The 21,565-nt window shown below is 40.8% G+C and overlaps 1 protein-coding gene across 2 annotated transcripts in view; it reads left to right on the top strand.

Annotated features, from left to right (window-relative positions):
• Window positions 1-21,565, top strand: part of RCAN2 (regulator of calcineurin 2) — an 81,095-nt gene that overhangs the window by 46,488 nt on the left and 13,042 nt on the right. The window lies entirely within an intron of this gene.

Genomic DNA, 21,565 nt, shown 5'->3' with positions numbered 1-21,565 from the left:
TGTGGTTTTTACTCTCCACTTCAATTCTCCTCTTGTCTAAGTGGCTCATTCACAAAGATGTTCTGAGGTTTAAAGTTTAAGTGCTCTAAGGCCAGAGTCAAGTGAAGAAAACTGGAGAAAGGGGAGAAGTGTTGCTGCCCCCTGGATGGTGCCAGCTGTCCAGTGGCAGCAAGCATGACTCGCTGGGAGAGTTTCTGGGTTTCTGCCTTTACATCCTTCTCCTTAGCCATGTGAGCTTGATCCGTGGGAAGAGTCTGTTGCAGTCATAAGACTTCACAGACGGGCTCTAAGGAGGGAACCAAACAACAGCATGACTGCCAAAAATACCCTGATGGCTCAAAGGCCTGCTCTGTACCTTCTCTTGGTATTTTCCATAGTTGGTAGTTCTTTCTAATTGCACATAAGGTTGAGTCTGGGAAATCTGTACCATCCAAGAGTTCTGCTGGAGAAAGACTTGTGTGTCTTTTGATTTTTGCTTACTGTCTGTGTTGATCTGGAGCAAGTAATGGAGAGGAGCTTTCCAAATGCTGTAGTGCTGTTTGCAGGACACTGACCCTGCTCTTGGCTTCAGGGTCAGCACAGAGAGACCCTGACAGCAAAGCTGGGGCTTGTGCAGCCAGTGCTGCTGCACACTGAGGTGCTCCCAGTTCCACCCACAGGCTGGGCTTTGTCCTTCTAACACCCTTATGGGAAGGCAGCTTGGCTCTTTAGGGAAGTTCCCAAAGAAATGATAGAATGGTAAGACTTCTAAAGGTCCTAATGTGCTCTTCAGGCTGATCTTCACTTATTTGTACTAACTTTTCCCTTGCCTGAGTAGAAGGGGGTGCTTCTCTTTCACCAGAGGTTGGTGGCAGCTGCAGGTGTTCATACACCTCTGAATATGGCAAAGCTTCTGCTTCTTCACCCTTTTAATGCTAACAGGGAACAGCAAAGCAAGTCAGAGGGCTTTGTATTCTCTCTCATCCTCCTTTCTGTTGGAAGTCACATGAAGATATTTCCCTTTCATAAGGATAGCTAGACAATGAGTAATTTGTCAAATGAAAATAAATAACAACTAGAATGTGTTGGTAGAAGGTGCAGAATTAATCCAAGGCAGATAATAAGGTAAGATGGAGCTTAGAGGATTCTACTGACAAATGGCCCAGCCTGTATGAGGAGCACTGAAGAGATGGTGATTTTCTTAAGCAGATTTGAAGACTTAATCAGTGCAGCTGTGGATTGATGTACCTGTAATATGGATACATGTGTGATACTGATTTTTCACGAAATAATCACTTAAATTATTAAAATTTTAGAATAAAATTCAAGTTCTCAGAAGAACCTAGAGAGATAAAGTATTCAAGTTCTTTCTCTTCTTCTCAAAAAAAATATCAAGGACACATTATTTTCAGGTCTGCAGTGATCCAGTCTCATTTTCCTCTGAAGGTGCTGTAGATGTGCACTCTTTTGTCTCAAATTTTACTGATGCTGTTTGCTGCTGCTTAGCATGACTAAGATTTGATACTGAGCAACGTTGCAGGTTCTGAGGCAGAGGTCTGCACCAACCTTTTATGTATCTCTAGTAATTTTTTAGTAATTTATAGCTTTTTTTTTTTTTTTTTTTTGCTCATTGACTAATGTACATGCTTTGTGGTTGGAGAGATTGTCCTTTAATATTTTCTAGGGGTGATTCTACCAGAGGCCTTAAATAATCTACTCACTTTTGATCATTCAAGTGCTAAGCAGCCTGTTTGCTTTGGAAGATGCTGCCTAATCATATGCTAGAGTGCAAACAACTGTGACAGTGTGGTCTTGAGCAGAGTATTCTCCCTTGGCAAAAAGGCACAGAGGAAATTGTACCACAGTTTGTCAAACACTTGGCTGACACACAGGCTGCCAGGGACCAGAAACTGCCCCAGCCAAGCTCCAGTCAGTGGCCGCTGCTGGAAGACTGAGCTTGTGTGTTCTCCATGCACATATTTACAGTGGCACCAGCATGAGTGCATGAGCCTCTCCTGAAGATTTCCCCCTCTAACATGATTTTCAATAAGCAACTTCTCCTTCTAAAGGCCAAAAGAATTAAAATATCCCCCAGGGGAGACTTCTCCCCTTTCTTTTCCTTATTGGCAATGCCTGTAAAAAGCACGTGCAGCTGTGGAGTTTGGCTCCAGCCTGTGTTTTCCATCTAGGATTCTGGTTGATTTCTGCTTTGTCCATGTCCATTCCTGGAAGCACAGACTGCCTTCTCACAACATCAGTGTCCTTGTGATGCCTTTAACTGTCCCCACATGGAATTTCTGTGGATTCTGAATTAAGGAGAAGCCTTTGGTTGTAGCAGTTGTGATGGAGCAAAGAGCTCTGCTGTCCTTGCAGGGTGGGAAAACAGCTGGATGGGTCTGTGTAGAGCCGCATGCTCTGCAGCAGCATCTCCATGGCACCTTCTCTTCTGTACACCTGCAGTTGCTGGAAAACCTCAGTGATGTTATAGGTAAAAAGTTCCAAGTGTTCTCATTTGCACATGGAAAACTAAGGAACCAGGAAGTAAGTTCTCTGACTAGGAAACTAGATTTGGCATGCAGAGCTGGTGTAATGAATAATTCTTTTTTTTATTAATCATGTTCTGTAGATGTTCAGTCTCAAATGTCATTGAGCTCTAGGCATTTTCCAGAGACCAAGGGGCTATGCTGAGTTAGTAGCTGATTTTGGTTGGTTTTTGGTGGAGGTTTTTGTGGTTTGTTTTTGTTGGGGTGTGTGTGTTTGTTTGTTTTCTTGTTTTTAACTATCCCAAACTTGCTGCTTTTCAGAACCTGCATTAGATTCTGGCAGACAGAAAGACTGACTTTATTTTACAGGATGGATTCATATTGATCAAGAGCATGGAAAAGCCTCCAGTTTTGCAGCACCAGGTAGTTCCACCTGTTGAAATAATAGTCTCTGAGCTGAGAAACCCAATGAACCCATTGAGCTCTGAGCAGCAACAACAGGCAGCTGTGCAGGGGAATTTCTGCAGCTCAATTTGTCACTTGCAGAAGAATCTCTCTGCTTCATCTGTTGCAGTGAGGGATAAGTTTGCTGTTAAAAGGTGGAGGCATCCAGAGGGCTGAATCATGCAGCAGCTGCACAGGCACAGAGAAGCCTCTTTGCTGAAATCTTGTCCTTTTATTCATGTAGGTCAGATGTGCTGGTGAGAGGCAGATGAACAAATAATGGTAAAAAACCTGCTGATCCTCTCAATAAAATAAGTTCCATATATGGAGAAGATAAGATGATTGTTTTATTTGCTGTACAAATTTTACTCAAACATTGCCATCCTCAAGTTTCATCATCCTTTGCTGTGTATCTTTGTGCTTGGTGACAAGGTTCATTCATTCAGTTTTGGCTATTTGTCCACATTTCTTAGAGAAAACCTATAGCTAAACTACTAAGAATAAAAACTTTTGAATTGTCTGAATAATTACATCTATACTGGCAAATTTGGTCCTGGCCTCAGTGTCACCACATGAACAGGTGCACATTAACCACAAAGCAAATGTTGGTTATGGTGGGGGTGTGGTGGTGTATATTTTGTTTTGTTTGGAGGATTATTGCTTTATTTCTTACTACTGATAGAAAAACAAAACAAAAAGCAACCAGCAGAAATGGCCTTTCTCCATCAGAGAACATTTTTTTAAGAGAAGCAAGTATCTCTAAGGGGCAGATCATAGGTGGAATTGTTCTGAAATGAGGGAGGAGGAAATCAGTTGTTATTTAAAATGTGGCCAAAATGAGGAAGGGGAGCATGGGGATTGAGAGGAGGGAAGGCACTCTGATGAAGTTCCTCTGTTGGGAAGGACCAAGAGTGGGGAAAGCTCCTGTGGAGGCTGGGGCAGGTTGTGGCAGGACTGGTGTCTGTGGGGGTGACAGCAGCAGGGGAGTTGGGATGGAAGGAGAGCTCATGAAAACAAGAGTAATAATGAAAGACCAAGGTGAGAACAGGTGAGTTTGGCTTCTTGTGCTGTAGTGGAATGATTTAAGGGCTGAAGATGATACAAGATGCTGGAAAAACCCATTGATAGTCTAAAACAAGGAGATTTTTATGACAAAGCTTTCGTCAAGCACGTGTTAAGCATCATTGAAACCTTAGTTAAATTAATCTTGACAGCTTTCTGCTTTACTTCATCTTCCACAGGCTTCCATCCCACCTCCAGGTAACAAAATCCCTTTGTGAATGGGTACTCTGGGCTGCTGCCACTCTGCTTTCAGCTCCTTCCTCAAAACCTTTTGCTGTTAAATGTCTCACAAGGAATTAAATGATTGAACATAACTGGACTAAGCTACATATACACGCACGGGACAGAAAATAATTTGGAAACCTTAAAAAAAAAATTCTCTTTTTATATATTCTGTTCCCACCTCCTCTGTCTTTCTGCTTCATCCTCCTGGAATGCAAGAAGGAATTTTGTGGTTTCCCTTGTTTTTGTTCAGTGTGGTAGATGATACTAGAAACAAATAACAGTAATTTTTAAACTGTTGGAAATAACCAACCAGTAGGTGAAACAGTAAGACATATATCAAATTATGAGACTGTTCTGGTTGCAGTTTTTTAGCAAATGGAGGTAGGTAATTTTATTTGGTGTTCAGGTTTGATTTTAGCAATTGAAGATATTAATAATGGCAAGTACTGTTGGTGAAAATTATTTTGAAGTTAGCTTTTGAAATAAAGACTGAAGTCAGAGGAAAATAATTTTTCTGAAAATTCATTTTCAGTGACCTTATGGAGCTGGTAAATAGTGTCTCCTAAGAAGATTATCTGAGGGACCAAAAACATGAGAATTAGCAGCTAAGGAGGCACTTTTGAATGCATAATGGAGATTATCTATCCTGATGCAAAGGACAGATGGGACATACAATGAGAGACTGTTAGGGCTACATCAGATTCTCCTTTTGCTTTAGAGCAATTTAAAGATTTAATTATAATGTGAAAATCAAGTGTGCAAAATCACTAAATAGGTTTCCATTATCAGAGGTTTTAAGTAAGAACAAAGGAAGTCTTGTGATATATAAAAATTAGGAGGAAAACAATGTGTAAATCCATTAATAGCAAGATACATAATGTGGTGAGGGTTATGGTGTAACTGATTTCATTTATGTTATATGATAACACAGATATTTACCTAAATAATTAGAGAAAGCAACCCTAGTAGTGGCCACAGCAGAGAAAAAACTGCTAAAAATGCAGGAGTAAGACAGATATTTAAGTGTACAGGAGCTGTAAAAATCTACCTAGGTATGCTTAAGGATGCAGCTGAAATAATTTTTTACTATTTGAAATTATCTTTTATGAATTCATAGGTTACAAAGTGACTGGTGAGGATGAGAGATAAAAAAAATAACATTTGTGTTTAAAAGGGAGAGAGGAGAAAGATCTGAACAATTACAGATATTTTTACCTGACTCAGATTTTGGAAATAATTTAGAAGTACTTTGGAAGTAACTAGGCCTGGGTTGTGTAGACCAAGTCATATCAAATCAATGTGCCTTCCTTGTTTGACAGGGCAATGGGATAAGTGGGATAAAGGAGATGTGGAGTGTAGATATTTTGACTAAAGCTTTCACACTGTTCAAGTCATTTCCATAAGTAATCTACACTCCAAATATAATTTCCATAAGGTGGGTGCATAGTTGTTTACAGAATGTCAAAACCGGAACCGGTGCATTCTCAAATGGTGAAGCCATTTAAGTGGATGAGCTCACATGTTCCTTCCTGAAAACAGGTTGAGAATAATGGCAGTAGTCAAAAGGGAAAAGCCTCAAAAAAAGTGTGAATGACACTGTCTTGGTAGGGCAGGGTCAAAATTCTGAACAGCCCTTGCTTAAACAACAGGATGAAATCTAGTGCAAGAATAAATAAATCAGTCACAGCTGTATAAAGACATTCTCATGACTAAACAGTTGTGTGATGCAAATCTCTTGAGTTCTAGTGAGCAGCAGTGGATAATTAGCAGCAGTATCACACTTCTGTCAGCAAAACAAATGTGGAATCACTGAAAAAATTGGGTTAGAAGGGACCTTCAAATATCATCTGGTTCCACCCCTGCCCTGGGCAAGGACACCTTCCACTATCCCAGGTTGCTCCAAGCCCCATCCAGCCTGGCCTTGAGCACTTCCAGGGAAGAATTTCTACCTTAAATCCAATCCTAACCTGCCCTCTTTAGTTTAAACCCATTGCTTCTTTTCCATCATACAGGCCCTGGTAAAAGTCTGTCTCTATCTTTCTTATAAGTATCTCTCCATCTTATCTTTTTTAAGTATCCCAAGGCTGCCATAAACCTCAGAACTCCTAAAAACCTTTTTTTCTCCAGCCCCAACTCTCTCAGCCTTTCCTCACAGGAGAGGTGCTCCAGCCCAAGTTTGCTGTTGCAGCTGTGCTGTTTGTCTCTGGTGAGACTGGTTAGAATTTTCAGATGCACATTTTCTTGTCTAGAAAGGAGACTTCATGTTGCTACCTTGTTTACAGAGCCTAAGAAGAAAAGCACTGAGGTGTGAAAAGTAGTACCTTTATCTTTAGAAACAGCTGATTCCACGAGAGGAACTGCAGGCTGTGTGACCAGCCAGCTTTCTGCAGGCTGCTGCCAGTCCTTGAACCACAATTTGAGAGTTGTTGAGCTAAAAAAAAATTCTTATTAATCAAGACAGCTGGGAGCAAAGCCAAATGCTGGGCCATAGCAGAAATGAACATGCTGCTTATGTTAGACAAAAGTAAATTATTAGTGTACTTAAAATTTTAGAGGCTTGGAAGCTGATGTGGTTTTGCCTGATTTTTTTTTTTTTAATAAGTGAATAAAAGGCAAAAGATGTTTAGCTATCTACTTCATGGTTTTTTAGCAAATTATTAGACTGACACTGTTGAAAAATTGTAGTGATGTAAGCAAGCTGCCTGCAATCCTAACTCCCAAAGTGGTGATATCTTTTGGCAAGGAGTATACATACAGTATTCTGCTGGATGGCATACAGTAATAATCACAAAACAAGAGTTTACTCAAAGCATACTAAATCCTAGAATACAGTATAGAATATTTTTTCATGTCATTCCGTGTAAAATTCATGCTTATACAGTTTCATAGTTTATGTGTTGTACAGTGAAATAGAAGCAGAGCAAAGGAGTAACAATTGTATAAAGAAAAGGTCTTGGATAAGGGGAATTTACTTTGGGAATAAGTAGTTGGTATAAGAATGGTAAAATGATGGTATAATGGGAGTGTACACTTATGTGTAAAATGAGGTGTAGATGATAATGCTGCATGTTGGTACCTATCTAATTACTCTATTTTACAATCATAAAATTACCAAATCACAGCCTGGTTTGAGTTGCAACAGACCTTAAAGATTATCCACTCCCATCTCCTGCTGTGCCAGGGACACTTCCACAGACCTGCTTGCTCCAAGTCCTGTCCCACCTGGTCTTGAACATTCCCAGGGATGGGGCAGCCACAGCATCTCTGGGCAACCTGTGCCAGGGCCTCACCCCCCTCACAGGGAAGGATTCCTTCCTGATACCCAATCCAAACCTGATCTCTTTCTGTTGAGGCCACTTACTTACTTATAAGAAGGTACCCTCATTGGTTTATTCCCCCCTAATGCTTCCCATTAAATTTGAAGCTTATATGTAGCAAATTCAGTTATATTGTGTTTCTGGTTTCCCTTGGAGAAAGTCTGGACTATGCTGAGCATGAATATATTCACTTTTAATTGATAATTTGCCCTTCTTAATTTAATACTAATATCCCATACTGATTAAATACACTATTTCAATTCAAAAGTGTAAATTCTGTTCTTGGGGCTACAGCTGGTGCTTCTTCTGCAGTGCAGTGACTGCAGCTGGATGCAGGCACAGTCCATGCATCAAGCTGAGTGGTCAGGGACACCCTCTGAACTCTGTAAATGAAACCTCCACAGGGAACAGGTGGCTTCCCTTTATTTTGAACAACTGCTTCCACTAGCTTTGGCATCCCACTTCTTCTCCTGTCATTTAGAATCTATTTGCTCCAAAAAATCTCCTTGACCTCAAAGCCAGACTCCTTGAGCCTGCACTGTGTCATGGGAGGCTTAGGTGGGATTCCCCAGAGCGGGATTGAGCACTGAGCGGGCTCCCCAGGGAATGGTCACAGCCCCAAGGCTGGCAGAGCTCAAGGAGTGTTTGGAAAACACTCTCAGGCACAGGGTGGGATTGTTGGGGTGTCCTGTGCAGGGCCAGGGGTTGTTCATCCCCTTTGTTCATCCTTGTGGGTCCCTTCCAGCTCTGGATGTTCTCTGGTTCTGCATGTTTACCTCCAGCGTTCCAGACTGGCACAAGGGCATTTGCAGGGCAAATGCAACACAGAGCCAGTGTGAAACACTGCCACAGGGCAAGAAACTATGGGATACTGATTATTTTTGTGTCCTACTTATTTGTAAAACACTTGTTCATAAAAATCTCAATTTTTTCACCACTCTGCTTGCCAGTCTCAGGGCTCGTTCCTTCTCCCCAATTGCTCTGGATCTCTGGACAGCAGCTTCAGTTTCATAATCCCAGTCCAGTATCTTTTTAATATCATGCTGTTATGGATATATTTTTCACATCAGGAAATGAAAATGATTTTGATGAAGAGCAGTGCTAGTTTTAGCTCTAAGATAGGATTAGTCTACTTTCCAATTCTTGTTTCTAAACAGAATTCATGCCAACTGCAAATTTTCCAGTTGGTTGAAAAATGACATGGGAGCAGTTTGGTCAGGAATATTTGCTTTTTCACCCTGGGGTTCCTTCTGTCTGCCTAATAAAGCAATTATATCACTGTAAGACTGAAATTCCCTGTTCTGTCTGGAAGTGGATGGTACTAGTGGCTGTTGAGTCAGATGGAAAGCTCTGCTTATTTTTCTATCCTTCTGTACCCAGTACAGAACCTGTATCTATCATCTCAGCCTTTTTGCCTGCTGGAATCTGCTTACTAAGTCCACACAAATCCTCTTTCCTGGCCTGCACAATCCCAGTTTTCTGATGTGTGCTAAATTCTTGATGTCATGAGGTACTGTAACACTGTAAAGTTCTAGAGGCTAATGAAGTATTGTGGTCTATGCTGGAAATTAAAATATGCTGTTGAAATATTTTTTAATAGGCAGGTAAACCATTGTGTGGTGTTCCCTTGGTATTTCAGCATTTGTGCAGATTGAGATGCTGGCATCCTCTAAAAACTGGGACCTCTGATGGGGAAGAAAACAGCCTCTCCAAGTGTAAAAATGTTTCAAGCACTTTTTTTTTCTTTTCCCACTGAAGTTTATTCAAACTGGAAAGCATCTTTAGTTTTTTTGTAGGTCAGTGCTGAACTGGGGGTTCCAGTGACAATCTAGAAGCAGCATGGAGGGAGGAATGTATCATCTCTGTTTATGCAGATGCTTTCCATTCATTTTCTGCCATGATCTGCAAAATCAAATTCACAGTTAAACTTTTCAGACTGATAACAGCATTAAGAAGAATTATACACAGCAGATTACAGCTCGTTTGAGCCTCCTCTGAGGGCACCAAATCAGTGGATGTGGGAGAATGAGGAACTCAACAGTCTTTTATAACTCTTTCAATGCAATGTGTGAACATTACCATTTTAGTCTGTGGAAGTTCTGCTATTTGAAGTTAGGAGGAACAGACTGGTATCTGTAGTTATTCCTTTTTCTGAACTGAAATTTTATATACATACATACATACATACATATTTATTTATACTGCTGTTTTTATATTTTAGCACAATTCCTGTTATGGGGAAAGTCTATATCCTATGTAATAATAAAAAAAAAAAAGAAAAATAAATCTGTTCAAATAAATGCATCAAGTACAATTGTTCTCTTATAAACAATTAGTGAAGGAAGGACTACAAGGCGGAAATTAGGTTACAAAGAAAATATGCATAAAGAATTGATGATGAACATGGATTTTCACTGGCAAGCTACAGAAGGAGATGTGCTCCATTCCTCTGAGCATGTGGCCTCCTCTGGACCTGCTCCATCAGGTCCATCTCCTCTTTGCAGTGGGGTCCGCAATGCTGGATACAGAAGAGGGGTAGAATCTCCTCCCTCACCTCCTGCACTCCTTGTCTTTGGTCCAGCCAAAAATATAGATGATATATATGAATGTGATGTCAATATCCCCCAATTTGTCACATTTGTAAATAGGACGTTTCCTGCTCTTCCAGCTCACTGATGATATTTTCTTTAGTTTTCTTTTTACAACTTCCTTGCATGTTTATCTCTGATACTTCTGTTTATGCCATTAATTCAGAAACACCATTTACTTGTAGCTAATGTAGGTTTGCTAAAGACTCCACTCAGCCACTTGATTGGAGGCAAAGTATTCCCATCCTTGCTTTATGTTCCCTGTACAAAGAACCTCCACTCTCAGAGGCTGCAGCTCCCAGGAGCTGCTCAGAGTACAGACAACAGACCTGCTCGAGTAATTTGCAAATGAAGTGTAAGACAGGGAATGACAGATGGTTGGGACAGACTGGGAAGAGCAAGGAACAGTCAAACAGCACAAACAGAGCATTAGACAGTGGTCACAGTGCTGCTGGTTGTGACTGGGGGGGGTCACTGTGGGCTGCAGAGGAAGTAGAGAGAGGATGATGATGAGGGGATGTGCATTGGTGGATCAGGAGTTCCCCTTGAACCTTTTTTCATCAGTTAAGTAACATTTATGGAGCTGCATGATATTAGATTCTATTCTGCTCTCCTACTTGGTTTTTTTTTTTTTTTTGCTTCATAGTCACTTTCAAAATTGTCAGTGTCCTTTCCAAATCCAGACAAGTTGAAACTGTATTTTTAGTCCTATTCGTGCAGTTTGCAGTGTTAGAGGAGAGGAGAGGGAGAAAGCATTCCCCATGACTGATGAGAACAGCTGAAATGCTATAAATGTTGATCACTGTAGGCAAAACAGTAAATCAGGAATGGGCAATGCAAGCATTTTATTAGTTTAAACTGTCCCATGGCTTGTTCTTGTTTATTTTTCTAGTTTAACTGGGTTGACAGTGTCAGGGAATAAGTAGTGTGCATTTTATGGTTGTTTTACAACATTGCATCTCCAAGACTATAAATAAGACCCAGTTTCTCAGCTCTTGGTGTTGCCTTTATTGTAGTTCATCCTTGCATTTAGCATTTTGCACACTGACGTCCTGATTCTGCATCACACCAACAGAGGTGTCCCCTGACACTTCCACAGCCTCAGTAACAGTTTTTTAAGAGGCTGAGGTTTCTATACTCCAGTTGGGGATTGTGTAAAAATAAAGTGATTCAGAGTAAGTTAGGAAAACTCTGGTTCTACTCCCATGGTTTCCCATGAGCCTGTGGTTTCCCCCTGTGGCTGTGGGTCCATCCTGGTCTCAGTGTCACCACACAAACAGGACAGTGGGGTGGCCTCAGGAGCTTAAGGACATGAAATTGCAGATGCCAAAAATCAGTGAAAATTGGGGTCATAATAAGATGGATATTTATGTAGCTTTTCTTACAGTATCAAAGTTTATACAGTTAATAGGAAGAAATTCTTTGGTGTGGGGGTGGTGAGGCCCTGGCACAGGTTGTCCTCAGAAGCTGTGGCTGCCCCATCCCTGGAAGTGTCAAAGGCCAGGTGGGACAGGGCTTGGAGCAATCTGGTTAAGTGGAAGGTGTCTCTGCCCATGGCAGGGGTTTGGAACTAGGTGAGCTTTAAGGTCCCTTCCAACCCAAACCATTCTGTAGTTCTATGAATATTAATAATTTTCACTCAGCTTCTCATAATAAATAATTTCAGTCCTAGATTTGTGCACAGGTTTGACCACCAGTCCCTTATTTATTATTTTCTCTAGCACTTCAGTTTGGTTGTGGAGTTGTTTTATTCTTCTCCTGGAGTGCCAGCTAACTATTTTTATGAGAGATACAGGCTTGTGTGTACATTAGCATTTTGAGTCCGAGCTGGGGATTCTCATGAGGCAACTTTCCTGTTGCTCTTCATTAACTGCGCTTTTTGTTGACATCACAGAGCAGTTCATGAACTGGATGCCTTTCAGATGAAATTCATATAGAAGATGCACTCTAGAAGTGTGCCTGATCTGCTCCAACTGCTAATGGGCATTCAGTCTGTGGCACCTGATCAGAAAGTCAGCACCAACTGTTTTGCTGCAGAGATCTGCTCCTGGAACATTCCTTATTAACATAAATGTAGCAGCTTTTGGTAAAAACTAATTAAGGTTGTTTTTCTTCCTTATTTTGTGTGCTAAATTAAGATAATAAGAACTTTAGAAACATATACACAGTAATTTGTTCCTTTTGCTACCAATTAATTGTTGAGCTTAACAACAAGAGCAAGACAAAAGCAATGGCTGGTATTGTACTATGAACATTTTAAATCCAATGCAGATGAGTCCTTTGGAGTTCACTACATACATTATCTACTCAGTTATTGTTTGAAATCTTAAAACAAACAGAAATAGGCAGTTTTTTCAGGACAGTCTGAATATTTTTTTCATGTCTTTGTTCTTAGCATTATTTTTACCATTCTCAAGCTGAAATGTTAGGCTAGTATTTGGAAAATAAATGCATTAAATCTTCCACAAATCTGTTCAGGCTCTGATTTTTTTTCCCTGACAAATACAATGCAAAAGAGAAAAATAAAAGGCAACTATTTTGTGATGTTGCACAATGATGGTAGCCAGCACTGGAATCAAATGTAGCTTTTCAGGGAACAGAGAATGATGTCTCTACAGAACACTCCCCAGCACTGGGGTTGAAACTAATGGATCTGGTCATAGAATGTGCACTTTGCCAGCTGGTTTGAAAGAGCACTTCTAGCATTTCAGGGAGCTCATACAGCATCTGGAACTGGAGTACTTCAAATATGGTGTGCTCAGAAAAGCTGTGGCTGATGATACAGTAAAATAACAGTGTTCCTATAAAGAAGAAATGTAAAGTGTGGATTTTTCTTTTAGCTCAATCGTTGGGTGTGAAATTGAATTGAGAACTCTCCAAACTATATTAAATCAGCCCCTTGGCATTGCCACAGGAACAATTTATTTCATCTTGAAGGAGCCTTTGGTTTCCAGATCAGTGGAGCTAAGCAGGAGGAATGTGCGTCACATTGAGGTAAACAGGGATGTGAGCTGGTTAAAAACAGAAAAGGCAACGCAGCAGAATTCTGTGCCCCTGACATTTGTCAGCCTCTTCCGAAATGTGAATGCATTCCCATTAAGCTTTGGGGCAGATATTATCTCTGTACCTTTTGTTGTGCTGATGAGCTGGAAGAGGAAGGAAAATTTATTTGGTTCAGCTGATTTTTCAAGAGGAACATGTCTGTTGTTCTGTTCACCAGGATGTTTGCAGTGCTCTCATGCCGTGGTGGGCACGTAATGCAGGAGGGCTGTGAGGGATGGATGCCTCCTCCTGCCAGCATGAGGTGGGACCAGCAAACTTCTTCCAGCTCCTGACCTACTTTTGCCACCAGGGCTCTTTGAGAGATGATGAGTTACAAATGTCTCTACAGCATAGTGTAATGTCTGTTAGACTTTCTCAAAGTCCCTCTCTGGACCAAGACACTGGATCTGTAAACAGTAAACATTACATCAAATATTTCTGCTGTAAGAATGATTTTGGCACAATGTGGAGGGCAGAACACTCAATGCATCCTTTAGGATCTAAAAGCTCTATGCAGATGCCTGTGAAGAGCACCAGTGTGTAAGGATAAGAGAGCAGGATGTGTGAGCCATGGGCCAGGGCTATGTTTTGTTGCCAGTGTGCTCCTGTTTGGGGTTGGTTCACTGCAAATTGCAGGGCAAGGAGGCCACTGATGTTTCAGAACATCACTTCTGAAATACAAACTGTGCATTCTTTACATAGTAAAGCCTAAAGATATTAGGCTCCTCTTTAAAAGCATTGCAGTAGTGCAGGCAAATCAATCTTCATTTTACTGGAGAGAGCAAGATTTAATGCTTTTTGTAATGCCCCCCATCTTGAAGCCCAGCCTTAAAATTTTTTTTTTTGGCTTTACTGTTTTATTTCATCTCTGATTCACAATTTACCTGACCTTCACCTCTTGAAAACAGGAGAAAGCCAAGCATAGAACAACAAACTGAATGGACTGGGGTAGCAAACTGGATTAGTTTATTGATGTATTGAGAGAATTGTTCAATTTTGGAATATGCTAATTACTGCCATGTTTAATGTAAATAAACCCAAGCTCTTTCCAGCCCTATCTTAATGCTCTAATCCAGCTTCATGAAGAAATGAGCAGGGCTGTGCACTGAGTTCCAAGGTAAGGAACACATTTTAGACAATACAGTAACCAGAAGGTCATTGCAGAGTACTTTGTGATTCTGATTATCTGACAAAATTGCCACTGTTCCCTGGTTTTCCCCCCTTTCAAAATGTCTCACATGAAGAAATGTCCTTTTAAGATGTACCCTGGTGAATGACAGGTGGAAAGACACATTTTTCCACTCCTGTTGCCAGCTGAGAGATTTCCTTTGGTAACAGCAGAATCTTTCTGCAAACCAACATTCAGACAGTAATACTCAGGGTAAATATTCAAATAATACCCTCCCCCACTTGTAAGGAGGGAGTAGGAAAATCCCACACTCTCAGCTACAGCTACCTACAGTGAAAGGTGAAATAAAAAGCTACAACCTGGACACCTTTGCCTTAAGGGGATCTCTAAATGGTAAATTTGTGCTTTATTCTCCTGCCATTAAATAAAAGCAGCAGGACAAGCCCATAGGAATTCTCTATTTATCATCACTGGTTTAAAATATTTCCTCTACTTATAGCACTCCTGGAATTTTAGCTGAAAATCAATAGTGGTTTTTCATATGCACTACCAGGATTTCCCAATGAGTTTCATCTTTTTAGAAGCAGAGAATTTGAAGAGGCTGTTGCTTACACTGGCTACTTGTGGGAGTTCTTGCTTTTAAGGAATTTTCATGTGTGAGTTGTATCAAGCTGCTTCCTTGTTTTGTGTGGATCATTAAATAATTGTTAAAAATACTTCAGATGAACACAGTTATTTTAAGTTTTCATTAGACAAATCAGGATCCCTTTTTGTTTTCCTCTAGTCTTTCCTCTCCTTTGGTTTTTGAGAATCACAGAAATGCATAATGCTCTTCTCTAATATTTCCTTCTTACCCTTTTCATCAAAGCAATTGGCTTTTTTCTATTTCTGGGCCAGTGGAATTTTGATATGTTACTGTTCTAGTGCTAAGTAACTGCCTCAATTTAAGTCTAAATCTTTTAACAGGCAGTCTTTGTTTAATACCAACACTGTTGGTTAGTTTAATTCTGCTAATCTCTTTCCCTTTACATTATTTATGATTTCCTTACAGACAGATGCAGCGGGAAGCACCTCATACTTCGGGTTCTGTTTCCCAAGGAGAGATCCCAGATTCCCAGAACAGTTTGACCTGGAAGGGACCATCCCATTCCAGCCCCTGCCATGGGCAGGGACACCTTCCACTACACCAGGTTGCTCAGGTCCCTGTCCAGCCTGGCCTTGAACACTTCCAGGCATGGATATCATTTACCTTCACCTCCTGTGACAGGTTCACAACTTCTCTGATCATCCTTGCAGTCTTTTGTTGCTCTGCCATCTTGCCTCCATCTTGCTTAATCGAGGATGAGAAGAGCCACACACAATATCCAGGCTAGGTCATTACAATACCTTTCACGTGGCATGGATATATCTCAATGCTGAAATCACTTCAGCTCATATTTTCTAGGCTTCTGTTTTAGTATTTTTGTTAAAGGTGTGTCACCTTAGTGACTCCTTTATCCCTCTAGAAGAAACTGGTGTGTCCATCCTCTTTAGTATAAACAGGGAATTAATCTGTTCTTAGATTGTTTTTTCTACAAGACTCTTCAGTGCACAACTTCCACAGTTTTACCAGATTCTGTCTCTTTTCTTGTGCCTCATGAGAGCTGTGTAGGATTGCAACCAGCATGGCTTGTCTGGAAACAGAATGCATTCAACTCTGAGATAGGATTTTATGTCTTACAGGGATATTTATATCCACTACAGAACTAATTTCAGGAAAAACTAATTTCATAATTGTGAATTATATCCCTTTCCCTATTGTGGTTAGTTCCTTGGAGTATCTTTTACATGAATGAATGCGAAAAATTAAAATAGGAAAAATACTTCCTTTATTTGCTTGCAAAACTCTAGGAAAAGCATTTGGCTAAGTTCTAAATCACAACCATATCCTAAATCAAATGTGTAGCAAGGGTGATAATGAGTGTAAACACACTGAATAATAAAATGTAATTTGGGTTCTGAGTTCTAGGGCTCTAATCCAAAGCTTGCTGATGTCTGTGGAAAGGCTTCCATTGATTTGAATTAGGCCTTGGCTTTTGTCCTGAATGAACACAATACCAGTGGAGCTATTCATGAAAGAAATGTTTGGAAATAAATCACAGGAACTTGCTGTGTCAGAACCCAATTCACTTGCTAATTATGGCTGTCATGTTTTACAATGCTCATTGTGTCGATACTTTGTCATAGTCCCTCACATGAACTAACCAAATTCAATCTTAAAAAAATAATTTGCTGCCACTGCTGTAATTGGAACGTTGTTTCTGGATCATTACTCTGATGTTTGAAACCTTCTTTAACTTCTAGACTAAACCTATTTATGCCAATTGTTTCCACTCATTTTATGCCAATGTAGTCTTCTAGATTTACACCATACAGTGTGATTTGTCCTTGCTCTGAACAGTGCTGGTAAATTACTGATGACTGTCCTATCTCCTCTCAGGTTTTGTTTTGTTTTGCTAAATAAGCCAAGCATTTAAATTTCTTATTTAGAAAGTTGTTAATTCATAGAATTATGGAATGGTTAAAGATGGAAAAGACCTGTAAGATCATCAAATTCAACCATTAACCCAGCACTGCTGTGATGACCACTAATCCATGTCCCCAGGTGCCACATCCACCTGCCTTTTGAGCATTCCCAGGGATGGTGATTCCACCAATTGCCTGAGCAATCTGTTCCAATGCCTGTCAATCTTTTCAGTGAAGAAGCTGTTCCTAATGTCCAGCCTAAACCTCCCCTGGCTCAGCTTGAGGCCATGTCCTCTTGTCCTTGTTCCCTGGGAGCAGAGCCCGACCCCCACCTAGCTGTCCCCTCCTGTCAGGGAGTTGTGCAGAGCCAGAATGTCCCCCCTGAGCCTCCTTTTCTCCGGGCTGAGCCCCTTTCCAGCTCCCTCAGCTGCTCCTCCTCAGACCTGTGCTCCAGAGCCTTCCCCAGCTCTGTTGACCTTCTCTGGACTCATTCCAGCACCTCCCTGTAACCTTTTTCTGGATGTATTTCCATTAATCTGCTTAGGATACAGGCAACAAACCCTGCATTTTTAATGAGCTGCTCTAGTGCTCCATACAATGCTGTTAATACTCTCCTTGCTTTACTGGAAATACTTTTCCAAATGTACCCAGCATCTTGTTTACCTCCCTATGGCTGCATTTCACTGATCTGTCACCATGTGACTTGCAGGGTCTTGCTCCCAGATGAGCTCCCATTTAGTGCTAGAAATAGTTTAGATTCAAGGAGGGCATAGGTTTGCCCTTGTCCTCAGAGGCTTTTAGCTCCTGTCTGTCACTCCAGTGCTCATTTCTTCCTTGCATGCTGCTCTGTTTGTTCTCAGCATTGGCTGTCCTAAATGATAACCATCAAGCTGGAGTAATCAGCAGCTTTAATTAGTATGGTCCTACTTTGTGCTAATTTCATTAATTTAGAAAACAAACAGAAAATAACTTTGGAAACTGCTAGAGGCACTGAGTGATGGGAGCTGACAGAAGGTGACAGGAAAGAACTGGGGAAAGGTGCCCAGTGTTGGGCAAAGGAATAATGAGGTGAAGAGAGGGCACGGGGCCTGGCAGGGAGAAGTGGGAACTTGGGGAAGTGAAGGTTGCTCACATCTTACAGAGCATTAATTTGGCCTCATTGAGACATACTTGGGATGGATGAAGACACTCCAGAATCCCAGAAATAAATGTGTAACTCATGACTTTCTACATTTTGACTTTTTAAGAATAGCAACACTGCTGCTTAACTTTGGATGTTTCCTTTTTTTCCCCACAAGTTTCAAAGTGCTCTGAAAGTTCAAAGACTTACTTTCTAAAAGCATTTAAAAGTACTGAATCCTAAAAGCACTTTAAAAGTTTTGAATTGAGAGGATTATGAGTCTTGAATAATTTATCCACAAAACTTGAAAGGGAAAGAATTTGCTTAGGTCTTTATAATGTATATGATAAATTTTCTTATAGATTGGAATGACTCTGAAAGACTTTTATCCAGATAAGTGCATTCAGCAGATATTAGAAGTCACAGGCAATAGCAATTAAGGCATAAGGCTTTTCCTGGGAATTGATATCAAGCTTGGAGGAGTGGGGATGGCTCAAAATGCAGCTGAGGGCCATTAACTTCACTTGATGATTAATGACCTCTGCTGAGGTCATTATTATTATCAGCTGAAAACGTAAAAAAATCCAGATGTATGAATCTTTTTAATGGGAGTTGCAGTTTCAGTCAGTGCTGTGGAAGTGCCCCCACTGTGGATAGACTGCCCTTTAATAATATCAAATGCAAGGCTTGATTTCCCTCCTCCCCACAGCGTTTTCAGGAGCGTTAATCAAGGCTGGGTCTCTAAAGCTGTGCCAGTACAAAATTGAAAAGCAAGCAGAATAAAGTCCATAGTGCTTTAAAGTTCTCCCAGAGTGGCAACAGCATCCAGGACTTAATCAGCTTTTTTGCAGTTCTCCATCTATTTCCTTTCAGTGCCTAATCAGAGTGAGTCTCAGTGTAGCCCAGGCATATGCCCAGCACATTCCTTGTGCTCACTGTTCTTGGACCCACGTTTGAAATTGTGTCTGCCCTAATGTTGTGTTAGGTCCCTCACCAAGATCCAGGCTCTGGCTTGTATTACAGAGGGGGCAGACACACAGCCCTGATTGCTGCATCCAGACAGGGGGCATCTCTTTGTTAATAAACAGTCAGTAGGAATAGATACTTCCCAGTGCCCACACAAGTCCATGCATGGTTCCTTCCACTCTTGGTGAAACTTTTTTTTATATGATGAATTTTATTACTGATTTGTAGAAAAACTGAGAGCTACTACTGGGAAATGTTCACCTTGCTGCTAATTTTTGACTTATGAGACTTCTGTTATAATGTCTTGATCATTCTATACATACATACATATATATATATATATATATATAAATATCTTTCTGTCTCTCACAGAATCACAGAGTAGTTTAGGTTAAAGACCTTTAGGATTAACTGTTAACCCAGCACTTCCAAGTCCCCCACTAATATGTATTTGAATTTCTTTATTTCATTTTAGAAATGTACTGAAGAGGTTTGAAGTAGGTAGTAAAGCCAACATGTAGACATAAGCTTTAATTAGCTATGTTTCTGAATGCTGTCTGAGTCCTACTTTACACAGACACTGGGCCCCTGCCCCTTTCTCTCCCTTCCCCCAGCCCTTTTCCCCTGGTCATTGTGAAGGTTGTAGCATCAAAATTCCAATCAGGACAGGACTGAGATGACTGCTGCTTTTGGCTGACCTTTATACAAATGCCACTGGATGTAGCCTTCTGCTCAGGAAAATGGAATTTTTCAAAAATATAAGAAAAGCAGATAAAAAGCATAACTGAGGTGTAATAATTTGGGCATTGGGTGGTAAGACTAGACCTGCTTGTACAAACCTATGCACTTCAACTGTTTTGGGGATTGCTGCATGCCTTTAGTCAGCTTCTGCCAAAACACAGAGCTCTCACCTCCCTTTTTTCTTTTTCTTTTTTCATTCCTCCAAAGTATCTCCTGCAGTGAAAGGAAGAGGTGAGTGAGGTCAGGCAGAATGAAATGAAAATCATGAAAGCTTAATAGACCATAGGGAGGTTCCTTTGAAAGGGTGCCAGGATGGAATATCAGTTATGGGGAGGAAGACCACAGAGCTGGCAGTGAATGAAAGGAGATCGGGCACATGCGCCGTGGTGTCACAGCACTGGCTGTGGAACTGGGCTGCTCCCCTGTTAACTCCTTAATAAATGTCCCACTCTGACAGTAGTGACTCCCACAGTGCTGTTAGTGCTCCCTGATGCAGCTGCACTGTGCTTCTGGATGAATTTTTGTGAGAAGTCCTGAATTCTTTGTTTTGCTGGTAAGCTCAATAGATGAGAACTGAAGTATTGATGAGATTACACAAATTGCATTTTCTTTGTCTTCTGTAGTCTGTACCAGTTATCTACTGTAAGGGAAAAGAAATTGTTTTTCTGGATGAGAAGCAAAGAAGTCTTTTAAAACATGTAAGAATGTGAGGACTTGCACAAATAGCAAGAAAACAGAATCCTGAAATGGTTTGAATTGTAAAGAACCTTAAAGATAATCTCATTCCAATTCCCCTCCATGGGGAGGGACACCTTCCACTAGACCAGCTCGCTCAAAGCCCCATCCAACCTTGCCTTGAACATTTGAGGCATCCACATCAGGTTATTGTCAATATACATTAGGTAATTATAATTATACACACCCTGACATAACAGCCCTTGGTGTATATGAAATGGTGTGACAAATCATCTTACCAGTGATTTTTTTTTCAGAATAAAGCACTCCTAAAAGCAGGGGCTTTGGTCTGGCTGATTCTCCATCTTACAAATCTTCAAGTCTTGATTGCAGTAGCTAAAATGCTCAGATTTGATGTGTGACTCACTGGATAGCAGTCTGAAATCTGAGTAAACATGAAGGCCGGACTAAATAATAAGTGCCCCCTTTCAGCTTTGGCATTTTATGAATCTATGCTTGTGTGAATGAAAAGACCTGTGCAAGTGTCAGAATTGATTTAAGGACTTTGGGTTTATTTGATGATGTGGAACTTAGTCCTCTGTGTGCTCACAGCTTGCAGAGAAATCATGGAGTCTGAGCTTCCAAGGCTGCCAAAAGTGCCTTGAATTTCTTGTTTATCTCCAAGTCCATGGGTGTGATGAACTTCAGACCTTCCTTTTACAATGCTAAAATGTGCCTATTTTGTTGTGAGCTTTTGAACATATTTCTACAGCTAAATATTTTGAAGCCTGAAGTTTCTCTTTCAGACAGATCACTGTTTTCAGTTGTCCAGTTTGTTACCAGATGCTGCAGGACCTCCCAAAGAACAAGTGTGTATTCTCTTAAGTATCTAAATGACAAAACATCCAGAAAAACATATCAAGCAATACACAATGACCCTGCAGTGCTGATGTGGATGTAAGCCTCAGCTGCAGCCTTTGTCTGCTGACTCCACAGTAATTCAGCACAATGGCTGCTTCTGTGCAGATGAGCCCACCGTTGTCTGGTGTTTTCAGTCATGTGCCCTTTCAGCTTCATTTCATGTCACTGTCATAGGTTTGCTCAACTTTTAAGAGAAGTTCAATAGCTGCTGGGTTCTCAATTTGAAGACCTCTTCCCCTTAACCCTTTGCAGAGTTCAGCACTATCAGACTACTGCTTTCCTTAATTTCTTTTCACAGAGCCTTTATTTGTCTGTGGACACCTGTCCCCAAATGCCACAGGCTGAAACCTCCTCCTAAAACAACTGTC

The sequence above is a fragment of the Zonotrichia albicollis genome, chromosome 3 (assembly GCF_047830755.1).
Source record: "Zonotrichia albicollis isolate bZonAlb1 chromosome 3, bZonAlb1.hap1, whole genome shotgun sequence".
In the NCBI taxonomy this organism is placed as follows: domain Eukaryota; kingdom Metazoa; phylum Chordata; class Aves; order Passeriformes; family Passerellidae; genus Zonotrichia; species Zonotrichia albicollis.
Note: the sequence above shows the minus strand (reverse complement) of the source record. Positions and strands in the feature narration are given on the sequence as shown.